Consider the following 12,761-nt stretch of genomic DNA (forward strand, 5'->3'; position numbering starts at 1 on the left):
ATATATATGTTTAAAATATATTTGTATTTATATGAAATAATGTCTCTGTAATTTGTCAAGTTCTTATGATATGCCAGGTAGGTATTGTATTAAGTACCTTTATGCATCGAATGCTTATAAGCCTCTGAGGTTGTTATTATTTTAAAATTTTTCTCATTTTGTAGATTAAAAATCTGAGGCTCCGAGAGTTTAATTAACTTTCTCAAGGTCACAGAATCAGTAAGGAGAAAGAATAGAGTTTAAGCCTATGTATCTTGATTCTAAAAGCACCAACTCTGATTTTTGACTGCTTGAATGACAATACCCAAAATGTACACAAAATGGCCTAAGAATTAATAACGGGTATTTTTGAGAAATGCAGTTCATTTTTATTTTAGAAAGAAGAAAGACTAAAGCATTATTTTTGTCTATAATTTTAAAAGGGCAAAAAGCATTTGAATAACCAGTTCCAGGTTTGTTAATTTTAGACATAAATTAACATGGTTCCCCCCCGCCCCTTCCAGCAACAAAGGCACATGGGAGTATTTCACAAGTTTCTGCCACCATTCTGTTGGAATACAAGGATGATTCCCTCTTTGTGAAATGGTGGGAGTTCCCCAGAGCTTCCAATTCCTTCTCCTCCCCACTTCCTGACTACCAACTCACTCTGGACCGCTAAGATAAACGGTGGTTTATACTTCTCAATTTTCACAGTACAAGCAATTTAGAGTGAGGCCTGGCAGCCTTGCTTCCCTTTCAGTTCTGCTTCACCAAGGGTATCATTGCCTCAGAATGCTCTCATTCTAGAACAGACTTAAGGAAAGGTCTCCAGCACTTCTGTCCTGCTCATACCATGAAGCTTTATGCAGGTCTACAGGATAGCTACACAGGGGCAAGGCCAGATTCAGGGTTATGGGCCCTGTGAGCATGGTCCACGTCATGGGCTTGCTATAAGTAGGCTCACAGAGACTCACGCTGAAAAAGATCACACACTTGATTTAACGCTCTACTGTCACATTCTTAACTATTAATAAAATCCCTGAGAATTCTTTAACAAGAAGTCACATATTTTCCTTTTGCACTGGGCTCTGCAAATTATGTAGCCTGTGAGAGGACAAATCTCTTAGGGAATGACTTCTATTCAAAACATCAAATTTTGATGGGGCAAAGTTTTGGTTTTTGATTTTTTTTTTAAGAAACATATGACACGTTGAAATTCACTGCCGGAGGAGCAATGGAAATTTGAAAGGTAGTAAACGTGGGCAGTAAAATTTACTAATAAGCAGTATAGCAAAGTATTTAAGAGCACAGGCCCTAAAGGCAAACTGCCTCCTTTCAAATCTTAACTTCATCACTTACCAGGTTTCAATTTTCTTATTGTGAAAGGGGGGTAATAAGTGTGCCAATTTCATGAGTTGTTAAGCATATAGTAGAAGTACATAGTGCATATATATGCTATATCATATGAAATGCATGCTAATTGCTAAATAAATGTTGACTATTATAGAAATTTATAACAAATGAAAGACTTTCTTCAGAATAATGATGTTACTCCAAAGCCATCGATGAAAATGACCTAAAAGTCAGCACAGTAAAAAGATTATTGAGTTTTGGTCCTGGCTTTGCCTTTTACTGGCTGTGTGATCTTTGGGGAAAAAAATCATATAACTTGATTTCCTTGTTTGGAAACCTGAAAAAGCTCCTAATGTTTGTGGTATCAGATAAGATAATGTTTGACTATACAGTGAGCTAGGAATGCAAGAGCAGTTCATGTAAACCAGGAGCACTTATCAGGAAATTCAAAAGGAAAAAGAAAGTGGTGGGAAAGACAGCTAAAATATTAATTAAATCTAATGCTAATAATGACTTCCACTAACAATTTTTCAGCATTCACTCTATAACAACACTTATATGCATTAATTCCTTCAATAGTCACAAGAATTTAATGCAGTGCATACTATTAAATATCTCAAATTTTCAGATGAAGAAACTGAGGCCTAAAAAAGATTAAATAAATTACCCACAGTTACACGGATAACAAATGGCTGGGCTGGAATTTCAAGTTGTGTTTGTTTGATTCCTGAACCCAAACTTTTGACCATTATTTTGTCTCTCTCAAGTAAAGAAGAAAATATTAGATCTAAATATGAAATTGCTGAATTTGAAATTTTTTACCTTAAATATGGTAATATGTGGTTTAATAAAATAAGTTTAAAACTACCACTGAATTTAGTTACTGGTTATACGATTTATTGATTATCAAATTTAATTATTTAAATCTTCCAGCTAAAAAGAATATAGCATTTTAGATAAGAAACCAGACTCACTGAAAATAAATAATTAAGTGTTTATGGGAGTGTTTTATTAGCAACAACTCTGGACATGTTTATAAGACACATATCTTTCAACAGTATGAAAAGTCTGTGTGGAAAACAGACTGCACTAAGGGTCACGCTAATCTTTGAGGAATCACAAGCAGAGAAAAATAAAGGAGAGCTATTAATCTAATACAAGGAATTTCCACAAATCCCTTGAGGGGAAATAAAAATGACCTAAAGAGATTGAAACAAATCAAGAGGAGGACATAACCAAGACTTGGATATAACCAAGACCCCATGGTTATTTCTCTACCCAAAGAATGGTTTTATGTAAGAAAAATAATAAAGAGAACAGCAAAAGGGAAAACACAGCAGAGAATATTTGTGGGATATCTCTAAATTCTTCCACCTTCTAGAAATCTACACTTTATCAACTGAATCTACTTTACCAGGGAAAACAGTCTATTCAAGATGGGCATTCAAGCTGAGGCAAAGCAACCTGTTTCCTCTTTATGTGAAAATCCTTGTCATTTAAGAATTGCATTAGTAATGCCAGTTTTACATTATTGCTTTTTTTCTTATCCTGCAATTGAGAAAAAATGCCATATCTATCACTACTGAGAATAATTCAAAAGAATTGTTTTCTACTGAATTAATACACATTATCTATTAAAAATATCCAGCTACTGTTGAAAGATTCTAAGTTCCCTGAAGTATTAATAGTTAACCTAAAAACACAGGAAACTCATCTTTTATCTTTCGATTTATAGTCAAATTCCAATAGCCAAATAATTTTTTAAGTAATATGTGGCAAACCTTAATCACAGGTGTTTCTCTATTTAAAAAAATGTTGTTTTCCTGGTAGGAATCACAATATATGAAATTCAAGCATTTGTGTAAAATATGGAGACAAATTTCATTGTTAACAGTCACTAATTAAGGCACAGCCCTCTTTATTAAAAAAAAGTTTGCCTGATATATTGAAGTAATTTATTCATTTGCTAGTTAGTTACTTAACTATCAGTCTTTTTCAGTCTCATTTTATGTGTTTTGTACAAATTTGTTTATTAGACTATTTTATATTATTTATTTTAAAAAGTAGCACAAGTTCATTATTTGGATGTACGTATAGGAACCTTCAATCGGCTACTAATTAACCCCTTTCTATCTTGCTTGCTCCAATATTTTATTTGCCCTTGGTATAAAGAACAAGAATTCGGTCTGAATCTCACTGAGCATTTTAGTAATTGAATTGAGAGGCTTTCAAAATTCCCTGGAGTTCAGGAAACAGGTTTATTAATTGAGCTAAGTGCTTTGTGACTGTTATGAATTAAATAAGGAAAATTATCTATTCCTATTAATAATACATTTAATGGCATGATTCTCTTTATTAGTATCTTTATCTCCACAGCATACTCTTTAATACACTTATTAAATTTAAATTTATATTTTATGCTGATTTATTACACTGCAAAGCTGATAAAATTTGACTTTATTGTTAGGTCAATATCGTAATACAATAAATAAAGAATTTTCAGACTGTAGCAGTTCTGACAAGTGCAATTAAACAATGTAAAGGGTTAAGGAAATATTTCAATTGCTACCTTTTAAAATATCTCTCCCCTCCCCATATATATTATTTATGTGTCTATAAGAAGTATTTACAGTGGTGAACTAGCACCTCCTGTATTAGAGTGGAGCCCATTCTGCTAAGTGAAGTATCACAAGAATGGAAAAACAAGCACCACATGTACTCACCATCAAATTGGTACTAACTGATCAACACTAAGGGTTCACATGGAAGTAATATTTATTGGGTGCCAGTCAGATGGGAGGGGGGTGGTGGGAGTGGGTAAACTTACAACTAATGGAAGTGGAGCACACTGTATAGGGAAGAGCACGCTTGTAGCTCTGGCTTGGGTGAGGCAAAGGCATTATAGGTAACCAAAATGTATCCCCATAATATTCTGAAATTTAAAAAAAAGAAATGTCAAATATATATATGCTATAAAACAGTTCTAATATATCAGATATGCTAGCAGGATTTATTCTTGGCAAAAATAAAATAAAAAAAGAAGTAAATATTTGAAAGAATTATTGCCAGTCAAAACTCCTAGCTTGGGCTGTCAGATCTGGAAAAGAGATTACAAGACATTGAGCTGAGGTCCCTTATCTTCAGGACAAGGACATCACACTCAAGTGGTTAGGAGGTACATGGATGGGGAAGGCTGACTGTGGAACAATGAGCGATGTCCTGTGCACAATGGAGATGCCAGGGACCATGCTGGGGGGGGAGGAGAGAGTGATAGGGAGCCCTGTCTAAGAGCTGTGTGCACGTACTGTTTCCTGCTGGAAAAGGAGAAAATTACTCTATTATCCATCCTAAGGCTAAGGCTAACCCTATCAATTTTAAATATCAAAAAAAGAAAGAAAGAAAAATAATAGCAAACTTGAGAGAGAGGATCCAGCAGTTTAACCTTCCACCATGCACCCATCTTTAGGAGAGGGATATAACAAGCCTAGATTTCCCCCGGGCCTTCTCCCTACCAAACGACCTAACACACAGAAACAAAAGACCATTTACTTTAAACAAAACTGTGTTTGTTCACTGTGTCCACAAAGAAATGCAACAGCTGCCTCAATTTGTTTTGCCACTGATAAAGCCTCTAACTCCCAAACTCTAAGCAGAATTTTTAAACAAAAATGGCCCATTCCCTTTATACTATCACTTCCCCCTCTTTCACTCAACATCTTTTGAAGACCTGTATGTGTATCTATTAGAAACTAGTGAAATGCTATTAATAATTTGTAGAATAGAGTACAGGGAAAATAAAAATGAAATAATTTTTTCCAGTGACACTAGATTCTTGAAATGTTAAATGCCAAGCATCTTGAGAGGAGGGAGGAAAAGAAGCAGAGATTAGAAAAGCCCTTCACAAAGCAATAGCTGATATTTCTCTTCTCTCCTAATTTCTCTCCCATTCTCTTAACTCAGACACTAATACTTCATTTTCTTCCTCATATCCTACCTTCTTTTCAGTAATTAATTCAACAAAAATGTACTGATCACCTACTATGTTCAAGGCAATATGTGAAATAAAAGGATAAATAGGCATAAAACCTGACCTCAAGGAATTTATGACCTTTAAATCCTTTAAAAATTCTCAACAAAATCTCATTCCACATGAAATTTCACTTTTTGCCTTCCATACTATAATAATTATAATACTTCAGATAGTCTGCAATATGATGTTTGTTAATTCTTGAATTTTTATGAAGTTGAATCTATATAATATCCCTAAATAGCTAGCTTTTCTATACTCTCAAGATGACAGTCTCCCATTTTTGTTAATTTGCTAAATCAAATAAAATTTAATATGTGACTTTGAAAAATTTACATTGTCTGAGCCTTGATTTTCTCACATATGAAGCAAATTGGTGGGCTGTCATGGATGGCAAATAAAAGATATAAGTGCTGCCTCTGTCCAGGCTTGAGTCCATGGTAGACATTATTTATTAATCATGCTGTAGTTTCTGTAGTGCCCCAACTTACCCTCAGAATATTTCTCAATACATTTCTCCAAGGGGTCCCTACTAATTAAAGATGCCACTCTTGGTATATCTTGCCTTGAATATAGGACCTATCATTTAAATGTAAATTATCTGGTTTTACCACATGAAAACATCTTAAAAAGTATAGTACCAAGAATTTGTTTTTTCCAATCTTTCCTGCCCTTTCAGGATTACTTATTGTCCTAGGCTCCTGGAAAATTCCTGGTTTTGTTTAACCATAGTTGATATATTAACTAAATGCATTTACTCTGACTTTAATGCCATTATTATAACTGCTTTAAACCATCTTTGCAAAATACCAGGGTCTAAATAACATCTGAATTAATGTTTCAGTGATTAGTCTTAGTTTGGCCTTTATAATCTTATTCCAGACTCATGTGGTATCAATTTCAACTTAAAGTAATACAGGATATTGGTGTGCTAGTTGATTTATAATTCAACATATAGTGCTGGAAATGTTCACAATTCATTTTTATTAATATAATTTGTGGAATTGTGACTTACCAGAGCTTCTTGTCCATCTTCGGTTAATACACATTCTTTAATTTCATTTTCTATTTTTTAAAAAGATTTAATTATTATGGGTACATAATAATTGTATATCTTTATAGGGTATATGTGATGTTTCAATACAGGCATACAATGTGAATTAATCAAATCAGGGTAATTGGAGTATACATCACATCAGACATTTATCATTTCTTTGTGTTGGAATATTACAATTCCACTCTTTTAGTTATTTTAAAGTACACCCTAACTTAGTGTGTTGATGATAGTCACTTAGTTTTCTATCCAATATCATTCATTCTATCTAATTATTTCACTATATTTTTGTAACCATTAACCATCCCCACTTTATCCTGTTCTCCCTACAACCCTTTTCAATCTCTGGTAGCCATCATTCTACTCTGTGTTCATGAGAGCAATTCTTTTTAATATTGAGCTCCCACATGACTTATTTCACATAATATAATGTTCTCCAGTTCCATTCATGTTGTTGCAAATGGCAGGGTTTCATTGTTTTTTGTGGCTATAAAATATTGCATTGTGTATATGTATCAAAATTTCATTATCCATTCATCCGTTGATGGACACTTAGGTTGATTCCAAATCTTGGCTATTGTGAATAATGCTGCAATAAGCATGGGAATGCAGATATCTTTTCTATATACTGAGCTCCCCTCCTTTGGATATATACCCAGCAGCAGGTTTCCTGAGTCATATGGGAGTTATATTTTTAGTTTTCTGGGGAACCTCCATACTGTTCCTCATAGTGGTTGCACTAATTTACATTCCCACCAACAGTATACAAGGGTTCCCCTTTCTCCACATCCTCACCAGCATTTATTATTGCCTGCCTTTTTGATAAAAGTCATTTTCACTGGAGTGAGATGATTTTTCATTGAAGTTTTGATTTGCATTTCTTTGATGACTAAGGATATTGAGCACTTTTTCACATACTTGTTATTCATTTTTATGTTTTCTTCTGAGAGATATGTATTCAGAACCTTTGCCCATTTTTCATTGGGTTCCTTGATTGTTTTTTACTATTGAGTTATTGGAGCTCCTTATATATTTGAGTTATTAGTCCCTTGTCAAATGGTAGGTTGAATATATTTTATCCTATTCTATGTGTTGTCTCTTCCCTTTATTGATTGTTTCCTTTGCTGTACAGAAGCTTTTTAGCTTGATGTGATCTCATTTGTCCAATTTTGCTTTGGTCACCTGTGCTTTGAAGTCCTTCTGTGCAAGAAGTCCTTGCCCAGATCAATGTCCTGAAGCATTTCCCCAAATTTTTCTTTTAGTAGTTTCATAGTCTCGGGTCTACAATGTAAGTCTTTAATCTATTTTGATTTGATTTTCGTATACTGCAAGAGATAAGGTTCTAGTTTCATTCTCTACATGTGGATATCCAGTTTTCCCAGCATCATTTATTGAAGAAACTGTCTTTTCCCCACTGTATGTTCTTGGCACTGCTGTCGAAGATAAATTCACTCTAGACATGTGGATTTATTTCTGGATCCTCTATACTATTCCATTGGTCTATATGTGTGTTTTTATGCCAGTATCATGCTGTTTTGGTTATTACAGTTCTGTAGTATAATTTCAAATCAGGTAATGTGATTTCTCCAGTTTTGTTCTTTTTGCTCAAAATGGCCTTGGTACTCTGGGTCTATTGTTGTTCCACATAAATTTTAGAATGATTTTTCTATTTCTGTGAAGTATGTCATTGGTATTTTGATGGGGATTGCATTGAATCTGTAGATTGTTTTGAGTAGTATGGACATTTCAACAAGATTGATTCTTCCAATCCACGAGCATGGAATATCTTTCCATTTTTGTGTCCTCTTCAACTTCTTTCATCAATGCTTTAGATAATAATTTTCATTATAGAGATCTTTTACTTCTTTGGTTAAGTTTATTCCTAGATATTTTATCTGTAGCTATTATAAATGGGATTACTTTCTTTCTTGTTAAGATTGTTTACTATTGGCATATAGAAATGCCACTGATTTTTGTATCCTGCAACTTTAATGATTTTGTTTATCAGTTCTAATAGATTTTTGTGGAGCCTTTAGGTTTTTCGAGATATAAAATCATATCATCTGCAAACAAGGATACGTTGACTTCTCCATTTCCAATTTGGATGCCCTTTATTTCTTTCACTTGTCTGATTGCTCTAACTAGAACTTGCAGTACTATGTTGATTAACAATAGTGAAAGTGAGCATCCTTGTCTTGTTACATATCTTAGAGGAAAAGCTGTCAGTTTTTTCCTATTCTGTATGATACTCACTTTGGGTCTGTCATATATGGCTCTTACCTTGTTGAGGTAAGTTCCCTCTATGTCCAGTTTTTTGAGAATTTTTATCATGAAGCCATATTGAATTTCATCAAATGCTTTTTTCAGTATCAGTGGAAACTATCATATGGCTTTTGTCCTTAGTTCTGTTAATGTTATGTATCACATTGATTGATTTGCTTATGTTGAACCTTCATTATATCCTTGTTATGAATTCCACTTGAATATGATGAATAGTCTCTTTAATGTATTGTTGAATTCGGTTTGCTTGTATTTTGGTGAGAATTTTTACATCTATATTCATCAGAGATATTGGCCTACAGTTTTCTTTTTTTGTTTTGTCTTTATCTGATTTTGCTATCATGGTGATACAGACCTCATAGAATGAGTTTGAGAGTATTCCCACATCCTCAATTTTTTTGGAATTGTTTAAGTAGGATTGGTATTAATTCTTCTTTGAATTCTTGGTAGAATTTAGCAGTGAAGACATTGGGACCTGGGCTTTTCTTTGAGAGGAGACTTTTTATTACTGCTTCTATCTCACTACTTCTTATTGGTTTATTCAGGTTTTAGATTTCTCCCTGGTTCAATCTTGGATAGGTTGTATATCTAGGAATTTATCCATTTCTTCCAGGTTTTCCAATTTATTGGTAAAGAGTGGCTCATAATTGTTTCTAATGATCCATTCAATTTCTGCATTGTCATTTGTAATGTCTCCTTTTTTATCTCTGATTTTATTTCTTTGGCTTTTCTCTTTTTTTTTTCAGAGTCAAGTTAAAGGTGTGTTAATTTTGTTTATCTTTTCAAAAAACCAAGATTTTGTTTCATTGATTTCATTTTTTGGTTTTAATTTTATTTATTTCTGCTCTGATCTTTATTATTCTTTTCTTCTGCTAATTTTCAGTTTGATTTGCTCTAGTTTTTCTAGTTATTTGATATGCATTATTACGTTGTTTATTTGAAGCTTTTCTACTTTTTGATGTAGGCACTTATTGCTATAAACTTTCCTCTTATTATAGCTTTTCATGTATCTCATAGGTTTTGATATCTTGTGTTTTCATTTTCATTTGTTTCAAGAATTTTTTAATTTCCTTCTTAATTTCTTCATTGACCCACTGGTCCTTCAGGAGCACATTGTTTAATTTCCTTCAGATTGTAGAACTCCTTTTAGCATTTCTTGTAGGGTAAGTCTGGTGTTGATGAAATCCTCCAGCTTTTGTTTGTTACAGAAAGTCTTTATTTCTCCTTCATGTTTGAAGGATATTTTTGCAAAATATAATATTCTAAGGTTAAGGTTTTTTCCTTCAGCACTTTGAATATGTCATGCCACTTTTTCCTGTAATATCAGCTTTTTATTGAGAAGTCTGCTGCTAGACATATTGGAGCTCCTTTCAGTGTTTTTTTTTTTTTTTTTTTTTCTTTTTTCTTTTTCAATGCTTCCCTGAGGACCTTTTCTTTGTCCACGACATTTGGAGCCTGATTATTAAATGCCTTGAGGTCGTCTTGTTTGGGTAAAATCTGCTTGATGTTCCATGACCTTCTTGTACCTGAATATTCATAACTTTCTTTACATTTGGAAAGTTCTCTGTTATTATTTATTTGAATAAACTTTCTACCCCACACTCTCTCTACATCCTCATTAAGGCCAATAACTCTTAGATTTCTCCTTTTCAGGTTATTTTCTAGATCTTTTAGGCATGTTTCATTCTTTTTTATTCCATTTTCTTTTTTTCCTTCCAACTACATATTTTCATTTATTTATTTTTTATTTTATTTTATTTTTGAGACAGAGTCTCACTCTGTTGCCCAGGCTAGAGTGCTATGGCATCAGCCTAGCTCCCAGTAACCTCAAACTCCTGGGCTCAAGCAATCTTCCTGCCTCAGCCTCCCGAGTAGCTGAGACTACAGGCATGCACCACCATGCCCGGCTAATTTTTTCTGTATATATTTTTAGTTGTCCATATAGTTTCTTTCTATTTTTAGTAGAGACGGGGTCTCACACTTGCTCAGGCTGGTCTCGAACTCCTGAGCTCAAACGATTCACCTGCCTCGGCCTCCCAGAGTGCTAGGATTTGAGGCGTGAGCCACCGCGCCCGGCCAAAATACATATTTTCAAATAGCCTGTCTTCAAGCTCACTTATTCTTCCTTCTACTTAGTCAATTCTGCTGTTGAGAGACTCTAACGTATTTCTCAGTTTGTCAATTGAACTATTCAACTCCAGAATTTCTTGATTTTTTTGTATCACTTTAATTTCTTTGTTAAATTTTTATGACAGGCTTGTGAATTCCTTCTCCGTGTTGTCTTGATGTTCACTGAACTTGTAGAACAGCTATTTTGAATACTTTATCTGAAAGGTCACAAAGCTTCTTCACTCCAAGATTAATCACTGGTGCCTTATTTAGTTCATTTGGTGAGGTCATTTTTCCTGGATATTCTTGATGCTTGTTAATGTTCATCAATATCTGGGCATTGAAAAGTTGAGTATTTATTTTAACCTTTGCAGTCTGAGCTTATTGGAACTCATTCTTCTTGAAAAGGCTTTCTGGATTTTTGTTTCTTCTGAAGGTGCTTTCTTGTGTTGATAGTTGTTGAATTTGGTGTTCATGCAGTGGGACGATTGCTGGAGTTTCTATTCAGCCATCTTTCTTTGCCCCCTCTCACACAAACTTTCTTTAAATAGCAGGAAGAATTATGCATACAGAACAAGAGGCAAGAACAAGTTTTCAAATATTGTTCCCTAGACCAATGAAAACCTAGACTCTTAGATAATCTGTAAAGGAGGCAATGCAGGGAAGAGTATTGTATCACATAGTACCCTGTTTTGTGAACTCAAGAAGAGAATAAAGAAGAAAAACAAACCATAAAAATGGGATGTGTGGGAAGTGATATATTCTCTTACAATAGACGACATCAAAGAGTGGTAGTGACATAACAGGAATGTTTGGAAGCATAGATATGTTCGTGTCAAGGTCAAAGAACAAAACTTAATGGGAATAACATGTATTTCACTGACAGTAAGCAATAAATTAACTGTTGTTGACAAAAATTAGAGGATTTCAGGGATTTTGCCTTAACTTTCTCTTAACTGATGCATTTATTTTAATTAAGATAGTCTGCTGCCTCTGTTATTCTTATAACTTCCCAGTTTTATTTGCATGGGGAAATTTATTTAGATGGGGAATTTTTTGCTAGAATTTTTTGCTTTTTGTTAGTTCTAGTGTGCATACTATCCTATTAAAAAGTAAGTAATATTTGCTAATCATAATTTTTAAAGTTTATTTATAGATATTATGCAATGTAAAGTTCTAAATTTACAGAAAATATTTTATTATTTTTGTCCTGGGAAATTAAAAAGTAATAAAATCATATTTTCCAGGAAGAAAGTCAATAAGTAACATTTACTATTAAACTGGGAAATAAATTTTAAAAAAACAAAGAATTGATTGTGTGGCATGAAAGAGGAGGCAGGAGAATATTACACGTGCAGACAAAAGATTAATGTGAGCCAATAAAAGAGTCTCCACCTGAGTCAGGAAACTAAAGCAAGTAATATGAATACTGCCCACAAATGTATTTGAATCTATGTAAAAGTATTTTGTTTCACACTTTCTGGCTCAGTCACACTGTAATATTTTTAATTAAACATTTTATTTAAGATAATTGTATAAGCATATACCATTATAAGAAATAATACAGAGAGATCTCATGTATTCTTTACCCAGTTTCCCCCAATAGTAAAATATTGTAAAACTGTCGCACTATATCACAACCAGGGTACTGACAATAATATAACATTCCCATCCTCACAAGGATCCTTCATGTTGTCCTTTTTTAGCCATACTCACTTCCTACTTACCTCACCTTCTTCTTAAATTCTAGTAACCACTAATCTATTCCCCTTGTCTATAATTTCTTCATTTCCAAAAAATGTTATATAAATGGAATCATGTAGTATATAACCTTCTAGGATTAGTTTTTTTTAGTTAGCATAATTCTTTGGATATTCATCCAAGTTGTTGCTTTATCAACAGTTGGTTCATTTTCATTGCTGAGTAGCATTTCATAGTATGGATATACCATAGTTCATT

This window comes from Eulemur rufifrons, chromosome 7, assembly GCF_041146395.1.
Source record: "Eulemur rufifrons isolate Redbay chromosome 7, OSU_ERuf_1, whole genome shotgun sequence".
NCBI classification, from domain to species: Eukaryota; Metazoa; Chordata; class Mammalia; order Primates; family Lemuridae; genus Eulemur; species Eulemur rufifrons.